Raw genomic sequence first — 14,599 nt, 5'->3', positions numbered from 1 at the left:
TTAATAGGAAATGACTTTCCCTGCCATTATTGATCATGCTAATGGCTCTGAATGGCTCTTCTGGCTGATGCACAGAACGTGAAAAGGGGATGGTAAGTCCTAATGCAGCCAGTAGATGAGACATCCCCCATTCCTTGAGGTGCTTTAGTATGTACTTTCTGATTTTACAGTAAAATTCATCTTTCACAGGGATTAAAATGAGTAAAAGGATTTCTAATGTTTGCATCCGCTTCTCTGTCATTGTCTCATAGATTAAATCAAATCTACTGCCTACTGAACAAGGTCATTTTTTGCCAGTTTAGTGCCACATTTCATTAAATTCAACAAACATATTACAGCAATTTTATGATGTACTACTATCTGTGTCAGAGGTTCACAGCTAAACTTTCACTTTTAACGCAGAGTTCAAAGGGTACTGGTCAAATATTGCTTCTGGTCTTAACTTGGCACATGAAAGACACCATCTGGATGCATTTTTCTCAGGCATTAAAATAATGATTTATACAATTATAGCTATGGCTCTAATGATGACTTAAATTTACTGCTTCCAGGTTCCTTTTTCTTCTAAATCTATTTTTACTTACAGTAACTAGACTTTAATGTTTGGGACAAACAATATATAATGTTATATCAGGTTTTGAGGTGCCGGAGCATGTCCAAACAAAAAGAGCAACAAAACTGGTGAAGGGTCTTATAAGGAGTGGCTGGGAGAACTGGAGCTGTTCAACCTGGAGAAAAGAAGTCTCAGGCAAACCTTTTTACTCTCTAGCATTACCTGAAAGGAGACTGTCAAGAGATGGGGGTCAGACTCTTCCCCCAAGTAACAAGTGCCAAGACAAGAACAAATGGCATTCAGTTGCACCAGGGAAGGTTTAGGTTGGATGTTAGGGAAAATTTCTTCATCAAAAAGTTTGTCAAGCATTGGAACAGGCAGCCCAGAAAATGGTGGGTGGTGTCACCATCCCTGGAGGTATTTCAAAGAAGGACGGATGCGGCACTTAGGGACATAGTTTAGAGGTGGCGTTGGAAGTGCTGGGTTAACCATTAGACCTGATGATCTTAAATACTTCTTCAATCTAAATGACTATGCAATTCCATTTGGGCACAATTCCTAGCCTTCACATGGAGAAAAGAATTGAGGAAAAATTACATTGACAAGTGTCATATAACTATGCTGTTTACATTATATTAAAATTTTAATGTTGTCAGGATTATTAATTTCAGCAGAGAAGTTTGAAAAAGCTGAATGAAATGATATATGATAGTCCCAACTAGAAATCTGAAAAGAAAAAAAGGGGGGAGGGTGGTTTCCACTATTGTTTTTGAAATAATTATGAACCTCCAATAAACACACATCTAAATAATTTTTTATATCAAACTGTATTACTATCAGAAAATGCAATCTTAGGAACACACTGTCCAAATAAAATAAGAATTCTATCACAGAAGCTGAGTTTGGTCATAGTACTGTGATTTGAAATGGATATCACACTGAACCAACTTCATCGTATTTAACCCCACATGAAACAAAGCAGTTTTTCTATTAGCTATTTGAGATTCTATTAGCTCCCTTGACTTCAGTGGGAGCTGACTGTATCCCAGTGAAGTAATTATCCTCACTCAGCTGAAAGAACAGAAGCAACTGACTGGGGAGAGATGCTGCAGCTGAGGCTCAGCATTGCTCACACAGCAGGAGTGCAGATGAAAGGCACCAGACAACATCGCAGAAGCCACTCAGCCACCAGGTCAAGATAAGAAAAGAAAAACTGTTGGCAGTAATTCCCTTTCCCTGAGGAATAAAAGAAGGAGCCCTAGATAGCTCTCAGGAAGGATGACAAAAACTTGGGGAAGTTAAGACTGTAGAACACCTGCACTTAAACTACAAAGAAAAGGAAAAGCTCAATATGTGTTCAAACTAAGTGATAATATACTACCTCAGGGTACCAGGCTTGTAAACTGCACAATAATGCTGTTAGGTATGTATATATGTTATTTTAAATACATGAAAAAAAGGTTAAAAATGAGAAATCCATGCTGTATATTTTAAGGGATAACTATAATTCTGGGAAATATACCTTAAAATGTAAAAAATAGTTTATAATCTATAGAAGTTTCTAGAGATAAAAAATGTGGTTTGTTTTCATGCCTAAAGGATTTATTTCTATACATTCTAAAGACAATGTTGTGGTATTACCATAAAGAAAATTTACAGTTAAATCAATAGGTATGGATAATTTCTCTTTAGGAAAACATCAATCTGAAAATCTATATTAAATAATCAGTATGGTAAATGTTATTATGAGTGAATAAAATCTCTTTAATCAAGTGAAGAGTAAAACAAAGTAAAGAAACTTAGGACTGGCTAGTATAAAAATTATTCTGAAACATCACTAGTTACACAGAATTTTACACAGAAATTAATAATGATGCCATAATGATTGTAAAAGGAAATGTCACGTCCTGCCCCTGAGGAGGAAAGACATCTTGCTCCAGCAAAAGCTGGAGCTGTCTGGAAAAGAACTCTGCAGAGAGGAACCTCTGCATGTTGGTGGATGATATGTTGAACACAAGCCAGAAACGTGCCTTCCTGGGAAAGGCAGTCAAATGCCTCCCGGGCTACCACAGGCACAGTGCTCCCTGCAGACTGAGAAGAGTGTTCCTTCCCCTCTTCTCAGCCCCAAGGAGACACATCTGGACTGCTGGCTTCAGTGCTGGGCTCCCCAGTAGAAGAAGGACATGAGAAAACTGAAGCGTGTGCAGCTAAGGGCTACAAGGATGATAAAGCGCCCGGGGCATCTGACAGGAGGAGCCAGGCTGAAAGAGTAGGACTGTCCAGCATCGAGAAGAGAAGACTCAAGGAGATCTTAGAAATCTGTACAAATACCTAACAGGAGGGAATAAAAATACATATGTCCCTACTAGGGATTAGACCACCTTTGGAATACAGCTGAAAAGGATTGACAAGCTATTTCCTCTAAAAAGGAACACACTTAGCTTGCAACAAAACCACTCTGGAAGTTGAACATACGGAAATCACAAATGGATTTATGTGAAAACTAAAATACAGTTCCAAATTTAAAAAATAGTGTAAATGCATTTTTATCTTGTTCAATTTATACTATGATCCAGGGCGAACATCAACATTTAATAGTTATTGGAAAATGCATGACACAAAGCTCATTTGTCACAGAAAATTTGTCACTGCCAGAATAACACATCAGTATGGAACAATCCAAAATTGTCAGAACTTCTTGAGAAAAATCTTAGTTTAAAAACAGCAGATGTGACACTTTTACCAAGGAAAATCAGACAAAATATCACTCTTCATATGGGAAGACAGAACTGGAGCACATGTGTACTCTGTGTGTGATATAAAGATGACTAAGCTGTCAGCAAGGTAGGACTAAATACCCAAAGCATGGCTTCATGCTGAGAATTATCTAACTTTGAGTCACACCCATCCTACCAATCACTGCAATATTACCAATGATTGATTACCTGACTAATTATTTGAGAACATGCAGCTAGTCCACAGCCAAACAGCAAGGAAGCCTCACATTTGGCCTTTCTCAGTCCATGGCTGTGCCTGACAACAGCAGCATATTCCCTGATTCCACCAAGGAGAACAGATGGAAAGTCTACCTGCTGCTCCCATATATCATCTTCCTGCCTTGTCTACCCCACTCTCCTGAGGTACACAGTACTGGATTGTACACATTTACCTAGGAGATGAAGGCAATATCAGATGCAAAGCTGGGCTGAGGATAAGGGTTGGATAACAAACAGAGAAGCAATTCTGCTACCACAGTGATTCCACCACCATCATCAATCTGCTGTCAAAGGCAATGCAATATAGAAATGCCAATGATGATGTTGAACACCTTCTGGATTTCTGAGCGCAGTGTGTGCTGAATACTGCTGATGGTTCATTACATGCATGTGGGGTATGCCCAGCCCCTGCCCTGGAGGGATCTCTGATGAGATAAGAGATTTCACAGTCGCCCAGCAGGACTCCCTGGAAAGGCAACCACTTCTTTGGTCATGGTGAGAAAAGACAGACCCACAATCCTTTAGGAGAAGCTATGCAGATTCTTCGTAACCCATTGGCCTGTACCCATCCCAGATCCTCTGTAACCCATTGGTCCTTTACCGATCCCCTGTACCCCTATAAAAGCAAGCCCTCTGGCCCTGTGGGGCTCAGAGAGGGTTCTCGTCCCTGGCTTTCCCCTGCGCCGGAGGGGACCCACAATAAAGCTACCTTCCGTGCGGAACCAGCCACACGAACCTCTTGTCTCTCTCTCTGGTCTGGCTTGGCCTGTAGGCTGCCCGGCAGAGCTGAGCTGAAATCACGAGCTGATATCACTAAACAGCTGACAGTCTCTGCAAGGGCCCTCCTGCCAGCAGCTGAGGGAAAACACTGGGCCTCGGGAAGGCGATTCCTTTCGGGACCATCTCCCCGGACCGGTCACCTCTTCCTGGGTCAGAGCCGCGGACCCCATCACCAGCTGTAATACATGCAGACATTGTGGACAAAGCAACTTACCTTAAAATGAGTTCATACACCTTTGCCAATTCCCAGGCTATTGTATCTTATAGTTCAGACTATAAACGTCTTTGTGGCAGCACCTATCTTTTATTATTTTTCTGTGAAATGCTAAACACAGTGGAGTCCCTAGCATTTAGGAGTTACTACAATGAAAAATAGAAGTTAATACACACTCTTTTATTGCACTTTTCCTTCCAACAGCCTTTTTCAAAAATACAGTTATATTAAAATCTATAAAAGGAAAGATCTGTCAAGTGCTTAAAACATCCTTATGTGACCAAAGCTGAAGTAACACAGTTTGATACTGAGGGTTTTGAAGGTGCTTCTGCACGGTCATTGTAATAGTGCATTTTTTCTGATTGCTGCCACCTCTGTCTCCCTGTCCTGTGGCAGTGCAAGTGGCTCCAACACTCTTTCTCCGGAGGAGAACTCAGACAACCAGCTGTGGTGGTCAGCAACCCAAGTTTAGCACGTAACTTTCAGTCATGGTGAGAACCCATGATTCCCTTGTTCTGCCTTTTGCATGTTTTCCCCTGATTTGTTAATATTTTATGTATGAAGTTATGGATCTTCATTTTCCTTCTTGAATATGTATTAGCTCTAGAAAGTTCTTTGTTCCTCGATGCCCCATTGGATCCTTCCCTGAGTCCCGCCTATGTGTTGTTCCCATTGGTTCCCTTCCTGTCAATCCCGCCTGCTTGTTTCTATCCCATTGGCTGAGATCCCTTTCCCCACCTATTCAGTACCCAGTATAAGATCCCTGGACCCTCCCACCAATGGGTCGCTTTGTCCCTGTCATTTCACTGGGATAAACCTGTGTGGAACACATACAGAGAGTCCCCTCTCTTTACTTCTTTGCCGTCGCCTGCGTGCTGCTTAGCAGCAACAGGAAGATACAGCCCCTTTTGGGTGAGGAGCTCTGCCCCTTTTTCATTGTGTGTTGGGCACTGAGTGCCGCCTTCCAAAGGGGTTTCTGTGTTGGCCTCCGGGCTTCTTTGTGTCAGCATGCGAGGGGTAAAACCCTCTTCTGCCAGATCCCAGTGGCTGAAAACCCCTCCACTGTCCCAGTCTCTCCTGCTGTCTCCAGAATGACAGAAGCTTCAGTGGCAACAGCAGCTGGAGAAGTTGAAAGGTGTGTATGATGTTTCATTTATACTCTTATTTTTATTGTAAAACATGGCTCTGGTGGGTTGACTTTGGCTGGATGCCAGGTGTCTACCAAGCTATTCTATCATGCCCCTCCTCGGCAGGACAGGATGGAAGAAATAGGATGAAAAAATCATGGGTCAAAGTAAAGGCAGTTTAATAAAGTGGAAGCAAAGTTTGCACATGCAGAAACAAAGGAAAACAGTAGTTGTACTTTCTACCTCCCATCAACAACTGATGTCAGTCCATTCCTCAGGAGGTAAGGCTTCAGTATACATAGTGGTTTCTCCAGAAGATAAACAAAAATAATGAGTGCTCCTACTCTTCCTACTTTTTTCTCTTAGCTTTTATATCTGAGGAGATATCACATGGAATGGAACATCCCTTTTGGTAAGTTTGAGTCAGCTGTACTGGCTACATACCCTCCCAAAATCTTGTCCACATCCAGCCTACTGGTAAGGGGGGAATATTGGAGAGACAGCTCTGATGCTGCCCAGCAGTTCATAAACACTGGTATTTTATTAGCTCCTTTCTAGCTATTAATGCAAAGCACAGCACTGTGAGAGCTGCTGTGAGGAATATTATTTCAGCCAGACCAAATACAACTGCTTATTCAATCTTCTCTGTTTGAAACTCTCTCCAATTTTAACTCAAAAAGTTTTAAAACACTACCAAGTGTAGAAATAATGCCATAAAACCTTTTGATCACATTTAGGAGAGACTCAATTTACTAAAACCCCAGTTTTTGTATGTGGGTGGATGTATTTTTGTGCTTGTCAAATAGTACAGTGTGCTGGAAAGGCTAAACCATTGGCAAATTTGGATTCACAGACCTATGTATCTCTGGAATACTGAGGAGAAGAAAAGAGGAAACATGAAAAAAAGATAAAAGCAACCCCACCCAGAAAAGATAGGAAATAAGTAATAGCATAGAGATACCACAGGCTGGATATGTAAGGAGCCCATCTTGATACCAATTATTTGAATTACTTGTGTTGTAATCTTCAACCTACTCATCTTGAAAGCTGAAGAAAATTTCTGTGTATATATAGTTAATACAGCTATAAATTCAACCAAAGCTGAAGGTAGTATCTTTGGTTATTTATTTTCTAACTAAATCAGGGAAAGTTTTCAGTGTAACTACTTTACTTTTTACCCATAAAACCAAACCTTCTTTTGACAGGATGTAGGTTTGAACAAATGGTTTCAATTGTTTGATTACCTGTATTTTTAATTAAAGGAAGTCTGTGTCTCTTGGTTGTTTTCATTGTAGTTTTGTTTGTTTGCTTTCTTGGGGTCAGTTCTTTTTTATGTTTGGTTTTATTTGGGTTTTTTAAGAGAAATTATGAGAAGATGGGAAACCACATGACCTTTATACAAATTCATGTGCCGTCTGATTTGAACAAATAACTGAAGGGGGAGAGAAGAGGAAAAAAAATTGTATTTCCCCTTTTTTTTCTTAGCTTTTCTCCCCTAGGGAGAGTTCTGGTCAAAACACAGTATCCTGAGCTAGCAGTCACAGGTATGCCACCAGTATCAAATAACAGTGATCTAATCTAGTCTGGTCCCAGAAACTCACAAATTACAAACATATGAACTACTTCCAGAAGCCAGGAGAGTCAATTGCCAAATTTTGCTTGTTCTTTTCTCTGCAGAGAACAAGGTGTCCAGCACAGCCAGGGTACCAGCCCATGGCAAAGACATATCCAGTTTCTTCTGCTAGTCTAAGGAATTACAGTCCAAACATTTTGACATACAAGTCTGTTATCAAAAACAATGTCGTACAGTTGTGCACAGCCATAAGAACCTTAAAGAAATAACCCAATACTGCTAAAGTTAAATGTTAGACATACCTGACAGGGAAAAATTATTCCTACACTTCTTAGGGTTTATCATTCTTACCTTCAGGTAGTCCCAAAGTTTGCTGCACTTTATTTAAAGTGGTCAAAATTAGATGCATGCATTTGTATATTGACTTTCTTACTATTTCACATTTTTCTATTCCTGTTTCACACTCCTCTTCATTCTGACTTGGTGAGTATTTGTTTCTTCAGGGCCATTTTCCTGACACCAGGTATTCAGTTCACAGAATGACAGTGCTCAAGGCATTCGTGTGTGAGCCAGATGCTACAAAATCAAGATGATGCTGTGGATTTTTCCAGGATTCTGTATTCTGTGCAGCAGCCGATCTCTATCTTAATAACCTTCCAGGATTTCTGCTAAGCTTCAAATCCCTTCTCAATAAAGGTGCTTATACAAAGCTTCAGCAGTCCCTTTAGTGTTTCAGCTCTCAGTGTACAAAGCCTTATGTGCAAATCCATGTACAGTTTTTTATTGCCGTTCATTGACTTTCTTTCCCTGGCACCATTATCTCTAAAAGAAAGTGTCTGAACTGTTTTCTGTTTCCATCTCCCAGACCAAAACAGTCTGTTTCAGACACAAAGCTAGCAGAATACCACAGTAGTCACTTAGCAGGAGTAGAATGGCCTGATTTGGATCTCTGCCTGCCTCAAGACACTTAATTTAATTTCACCATTTGCATTTTTTACCAGACAGTATTGAAAAGAACAGCCCTTCAAAGGAAAGGTTATTGTGCTGAAATTAAAGAAGTCAAAGTGCATGTCGAAGTTGCCTTTTTTAATACAGATATAAGCATTTACACTGAATGCATGTTATAAGTAGTGTGTGTCCCTATCATATATTTAAAGAGAGAAAATGAGATTTTATTCTGGTTTACAGCTTATTTATACACATATGTAAAACTATTTTATTTCCATAATTTTAACATTTAATTGTTTCTCTGTCTTTATGCAGCAGTTTTTAGAGTTACACTTTTTAATTTAGAGCAGTGTTTTGCAGTTAATCTCTCCAGTAATCTTCATCAACAATAAAAGCAGCTTTAAAGAAGATCCTATGCTGTTTTGGAAAATATGGTGAGATAGCACTGTGTATTGACCTGTGGTTAAAGTTAAAATTGAAAACTGTGTTTTAGGTTTGCTGCTTCATCTCCCTCCGCTTGATAAACCTGACAGCTGTATTTGGAGGTTGATGTGAGTTCCCATCAATGCTTTGTGGACAACCAAAGGTATGACAACTTCCAAATTTTTCATTCTATGGGACTCAGGATTAGGTAGAAAAGCCAAACTTCAAGGTAAGTAGTCTCTGCTTTTCTAAGTGATTTAAGTATTCTTTAAATCATCTTCTTGTTTAGCAGGATTGTGAAACCATTGTGAAAGCTTATTATTCATTCTGTGAAAGCCTTTTCCCTCTAACTGTGTGCTCTCAACCTCAATTGTTCTTATACCTTTTTATTTTACATTGTGCACCTGTCTGGGGCATAAAATTATCATCCATCCTGACTTTACCTATATCTTTTAAACATTTTATGTTCCCGTTAAGGCATAACATCTTACATTTTGTCCCTTGGGCAGTATCAATACAGATTATGTTGAATTTCTAATCTGAAATTATCCTTGAATTCTTGAAGAAACACGAAAGAGGAAGATATTTTGTAGCCACATCTCAGTGTTAAAGGGGATGGCCTACCGTCATGGAAACATTTAGAAAGGGAGACCTCTTTGCTTTCTGGGTTATCTGCAAATGCAGCAGGCTTGGGGGCCACTAGGCTTCCCCATGTTGGTCGGTATATTATCTGTCTGTCTGAATCCCTGGGAGACCTTCATAGACAATATTTTAGAGTAACCAATTTGATGCTGTAAGTCTGGCAAGGTACCAGATGCACAAACAGCATGTCTGCATGGTAAGTCTGGTCCCATAACAATCCCAGATGCACAAATAGGGTGATTTATTGATTGTGGTGACAGAACAAGGTTCAGAAATGGCTGCTGATAAATGTATTGGTATCAGAAAGCATAGGTAGTAGTACTACCGTGGAATAAAGATGGATTATTTAATCCACTGGGATATTTTCACCGGTATTAATTCCTTAATTTTAATATCATTCTCTGACCCTCTTTCCCCAAAATGTTCTACAAATGCAACAAAGAGAACAATCTGCTGAACAGTAGATGTGAGAACAGGCAACAACTAGAGGAAACAGAAGCAATCCATATACCAATACATTTTTTTTAATGTCCTAAATACCATGAAATGTTACATTTACCTAGTTATACTCTGGTGCAGGTGATCTAAGAGATGAATATTTTGTAGAGTGCTTTAAATTGTTTTGAATATATTACATAGCGTACAATAATTTCATTAATTGAATTAATAATCACCTCTGCTGTATATTATTACCTAATTTTCTAAGCTTTAATAGATCAAAATCAAAAAACAGCAACCTTTTAACTACAGGATATACAAAAGGTAAAACATTAAAACATGTACAACCAGCATTTCTGTGGCTGTAGGGTAGATGCTTTGTGTCAGATAACTATGAAATCTTTTGCTATTGGTGGTGACTGTGTAGTCCATACAGCAAATAGAGTCTGGAAAATGGCTCATGTCTTCAAAAAATAGCCATATAGGGCTCAGTTAATTGGTGAAAGGTGAATCTGTAGTAGCACTTGACACAGAAGTTGGATATGTGGCAACATGATGAAGTTTGAGGCAACCTAGAAAAAGAAATATATTTACATGGTAAATGTGAATGGGACATAGAAGACACTGTCAGTCTTAGCTGTTTAACATGGTCATGGTAGAGCAGGGGATCCTAAGGGTCTTTAACTTACTACTTTGGGAACATAGATATCTACTAGAATCTCAGGACATTAACTTTTGAACATGCAGATGCTGAAAGTAAGCACCTAATATGAAAGCTAGGTGTTTTAATGTCACCTAAATTTTTTGATCCTCTGTGGATCAAAATCTTCAGTTCTAATCTTAGAAATTCTGAGCTCATAAAAACTGAACCTACCAAACTGATTGACGAAATACATGGCAGAAAAGTAACAAAAGCTATTTTATAGATTGCATGAAGTAATAAAAGAGTAATTGAACAAGGTGAAAAATAACATCACTTCTGTAGAATATAACATGCACCGAGTGAAAATAGAAGTTGTATTGGTTTCTTAATGATGCCTTGTCTGAGCAGAGGAAAAGAGTTATCTTCCTTGAAAAAAACAAAGGATTTTGTTGGACTGATGACTAACTACCATTGTCAATATTTGCTTAAAATTTCAGAAGTAAATTGGTCATGTAACTGTTTTAATGAAATTTACTTCTGATCTGACTTATGGTGTGTAAAGCAGAAACAATAAATACACTAGAATTCGATACAACTAAGAAAACTGAATCAATTGGAATCAAAATTCCAGTCGAGGTATTCTATAATGTTTTACTTTCCTCCTCTGCATGTTGCTTACTATCAACTTACAATCATATATATTTAAGTCAAAATGGGCACACAAAAACTATTTTGAATAGCACACTAAAATATAGTTGATTTTTTTAAAGCATTACCTCAAATGCCTGTTAACATTATGTAGTATATTAAATAATTCTATATACTAGAGTCTGCAATTTATACTAAATAATATAGTGTTTAAATACCAAGAAAAAATGTTGTTCACTGTGTAGGTGCAATAATATTTTTTTACTGCTGTGAGAAGCTTATAAACAAAATAGATGACGGAAGATAGAGGACAACCAGACATGACAGGAAAACAGAAAACATGTTATTTTTCTGAGGTTTTTGTCTTCTAAGCTTAATTAAAAGAAAAAACCCCTATATATTGGGGAAAAAAGCAAAAAAGAAAAAAATTAGTGACACTAAATAGCACGTGACAATAGGAAGAGAAGAAGTCATCATGAAAAAGAGGGAACTAAGGGGTAAATTTAAATGTATTAAAGAATATAGTAAAAGAACACATAAATGTGATAAAGAAACAAGAACAGCATTTTCTGCAGTTTCAAAAAAGAATCATAGAATACCTGCCCTAGTGGTTTTATTCACTCGTCTGGCTCATATTCATTGCTAAAACTGCCAATTTTTTAATTAATATTTATCTTCAGGCTGAGATACATGAGTTTATGTTTACAACACAGGTGTCTGCGCCTGCATATCACCATGCTTTTTTCAGTTGTGTAATCACAGATGTCTGGTGCCATTTCACATGCCCAGGGTTGTCTGAAACTTCAAAATGTGACAGATAGGTTGCAGACTTTACAGGTTAAGTTCCTGATTACTTATATTTGTTTTGTGTGTTTTTCAGTGTGAACTTCATCAGGTATGTCATAGAATTGTAGAATCATAGGATAATGGAATCATAGAATTATAGAATGGTTTAGGTTGGAAGGGATCTTTAAAAATACCTAGTTCCAACCCCAGTGCATATGACCAGGGACATCTTTCAGTAGATCAGGTTGTTCAAAGTCCCATCAAACCTGTCCTTGAACACTCCCAGTGATGAGCCAACCACAACTTTTCTGGGTGGCCTGTTAGAGTAACTCACCACATGCATTGTGAAACATCTCCTCTTTATGTCCAATATAAATCTACTCTCTTTAGGTTTCAAATCACTTCCCCTTTTCCAGGCCTTTGTACAAAGCCTCTCTCCATCATTTTTATAAGCCCTTATACATTCGAAGGCCATAGTAAGGTCTCACTGGAGCCTTCTCTTCTCCAGACTGAACATTCCAGCTCTTTCAGCCTTTTTTCACAGGAGAGCTGTTCCAGCCCTATGACCATTTTCATAGTCCCTCTCTGGACCTGCTTTGACATTTCCATGTCTTTCTTTTGCTGTGGAGCTCCAAACCTGGATGAAGTAATACTGCTGTGGGCTCACAAGAGGGAAGTGAGAAAAGGAGAACCACAGTTGGAGATTGCCCATACGCTTGTGCAGAACTTTATACTTGCTGAACTTCATGGGTTTCTCATGGTCCCAGTTCTCAAGGCTGTCAAGACCCTTCCCCATGATGTCCCTTCCCTCGAGCAGACCACCTGCACTGATCAACTTGATGCCTGTCACAAGCAAACTTGCTGAGGGTGTGCTCAATACCACTGTCTGTGTCATTCCACTAAGGGGGATAAATGCATACAAAGCATTCAATAGTTTTGACTATGCCTCTATTACCAGGTTACAAAACCTTAGTTTAGATGCATTAGTTTAGCTGTATTTTTTTGTAAATAGTGAAGAGTTTAGTTAGATATAGACTGGGGTTTTATTTGTGTTTTTTTAAGTGCTAAGGATGATATGTTGTCAGTGATGTGAAGAAATAGTGAAGCATCTTTAACGGTTATTTAATCAAAACTCACTGTATTCTGTCCAGTCATTTTCATTCTTCAGAATTCAGTAAAATTTTAATATTAATCTGAATTGTCTGCCATCTATCAGTCATGTAATCCTGAAGTCTATTTGAATTAATATTTTCTAAAATACTTTATATTAATTTATTCAGTAGTTCTAATAAACAGCTGAATTGATCCAGAAATAACAGGTCTTTTTGATTGCTTTTGTGTTTTAATGTCAGCCTCCATTAATCTGCTGTTTAGCTATTGTGAGCTTAATTTTTTGAGTAACATGATAAAGCACTGAGGTATATATCTAGTCATTCACATAAATTTAATAGTGAAAGACATATATTTTAATTTATATTCTTAGTAATTACTGTTTATTTAAAAAAGTAAAGAACTTCTGAAAGAAGGATTTAACATATAAAAAATCAAACCTTAAGCGTTCATCTTTTCATTTATAAAAAAAAGCCCCAAAACTAAACAACAACAAAAAGAAACAAAAAAACAGGCTGAAAACACAACCCCTATCATTAACAACAGTTTTGTCAATTACTAATTTGTAATTAGCCTGGACTGAAATTAGTATAATGATCTGCACTACTTAACTTGCCAAAAAACTCCCTCTTCATCATCTGTTACCTCCAATGATTTCCTAAAAGTTTACATGGAATATTAGTGGGCACATTTTAAACAGCTGAAATCAGGTTTTCATACTTTCCTTCTTTACTGAATAGTATTTTATATGAAAACTATTCAATACCAGATAGAAAAATAGACTGATTAAAAATGTTTAAACAATTTGTATGGTGTCTGTTGTACAAGGAAATATAGTTGAGTAACAATTTTCTGTTTTTTAATAGTCTGCTGACATTGAGGTTAATGGGATTTCTTGGCTAAGACCAGAAAAAAATTTATGTACAAAGACTGCAGGATAGCGCCGAATTGCTATGCATTTCAAAAGCTTTTCATTGCAATATATAAATGTGGTGATGTATCCAAAAATATTACTGCACCTATAGTTGGATACTGAAAAAAACAACATCAGGCATTGCCTTCTCATATAAAACTTTACTGATGAAATGTGAATGGGTTTTGCATATATTTAAAAGCTCAGACATTTCAATTAAATTTATAAAAAGGGGGCTGGTTTTGTTTTGATTTGATTTGATTTACTTACATGGAGTCAGCAACAGTGAAAGAATCCACATAGCTTTTAGAATCATATAATCACAGAATCACAGGTTTGAAAAGATCTCTAAGATGATTAAATCCAGCTGTAAACCTGACACTGCCAAGTCTACTGCTAAACTATGTTCCTAAGAACCACATCTTCACCTCTTTTAAGTACTTCCAGGTATGATGACTCAACCACTTGCATGAGCAGCCTGTTTGAATGTTTGACAGTCCTTTTGATGAAGAAATTTTTCCTAATATTCAATCTAAACCTCCTCTGGTGCAACTTGAGGCCATTTCTCCTTGTCCTGTCAGCTTTAACCTGAGAGAAGAGAATGATCCCCACCTCGCTACACACTTCTCTCAGGTAGTTGAAGACCGTAGAAAGATCTCACCTGAGCCTCCTTTTCTCTCATCTAAACAGCCTCAGCTCCCCCAGGTGCTCCTCATTAGACCTGTGCTACAGACCAGCTCTGCTTCCCTTCTCTGGACATGATCCAGCACCTCAATGTCTTTCTTGAAGTGATGGGCCCAGAACT

The 14,599-nt window shown here is 38.1% G+C and overlaps 1 long non-coding RNA gene across 1 annotated transcript; it reads left to right on the top strand.

Moving 5' to 3' along the window:
- The first annotated feature begins 5,282 nt into the window (after positions 1–5,282).
- On the top strand, positions 5,283–14,549 carry LOC116440168. Its single transcript, XR_004238444.1, has 3 exons — positions 5,283–5,678; positions 8,685–8,843; positions 12,303–14,549. It is a non-coding gene; the product is annotated as an uncharacterized LOC116440168 (long non-coding RNA).
- The last annotated feature ends 50 nt before the right edge of the window (positions 14,550–14,599 follow it).

Source organism: Corvus moneduloides, chromosome 2 (genome assembly GCF_009650955.1).
Source record: "Corvus moneduloides isolate bCorMon1 chromosome 2, bCorMon1.pri, whole genome shotgun sequence".
Lineage (NCBI taxonomy): Eukaryota > Metazoa > Chordata > Aves > Passeriformes > Corvidae > Corvus > Corvus moneduloides.
This window is presented reverse-complemented; position numbering and strand designations above follow the sequence as displayed.